A 568-nucleotide genomic window follows, 5' to 3' on the forward strand; every position below is an offset into this window, starting at 1 on the left:
GAGGGGAGGGGGGAGGCTTTGGCCCTCCAGCAGGGAGCTGGGATACTGGGGGGGGGGGCTGTGGCCTTCCAGGGGGGAGCTGCGATCCTGGGCAGGGGGGCTGTGGGCCTCCAGGGTGCCTGGGATCCTGGATAGGGGGGCTGGGGCCCTCCAGGGGGCAGCTGGGGCCCTGTGGAGGGGCATGCCATGTGCTGTATAGGGGTCTGCACTCTGTGGGGGCCAGGGGACCCACCCCTCCTGAGCAGCCCCTCCATAAGGTCCCCCCCGCAATCACCTCACACCTACCCACACACCAACCCACATCCCTCCATACACACACACCCGTCTTCCCCCACACCCCTTCCCATCCGCTTCCTGCAAACACCACATTGCCCCATCATGCACCCATCATGTGTGAAGAAACCAAAAGTACACATCAACACATATAGGTATTTAGAATTTATTTTATCATGATGATAGAGACACTGGTAGGCTTCCACACTGCTTTAACTTGGTAAATATACCAATAAAGCATTGCCCAACTGATCGCTCGCTCACTCTCTAGATGTGTGTGTATGCATATATAGTG

Source organism: Gavialis gangeticus, unplaced genomic scaffold (genome assembly GCF_001723915.1).
Source record: "Gavialis gangeticus isolate Ggan-Ray unplaced genomic scaffold, GavGan_comp1, whole genome shotgun sequence".
NCBI lineage: Eukaryota > Metazoa > Chordata > Crocodylia > Gavialidae > Gavialis > Gavialis gangeticus.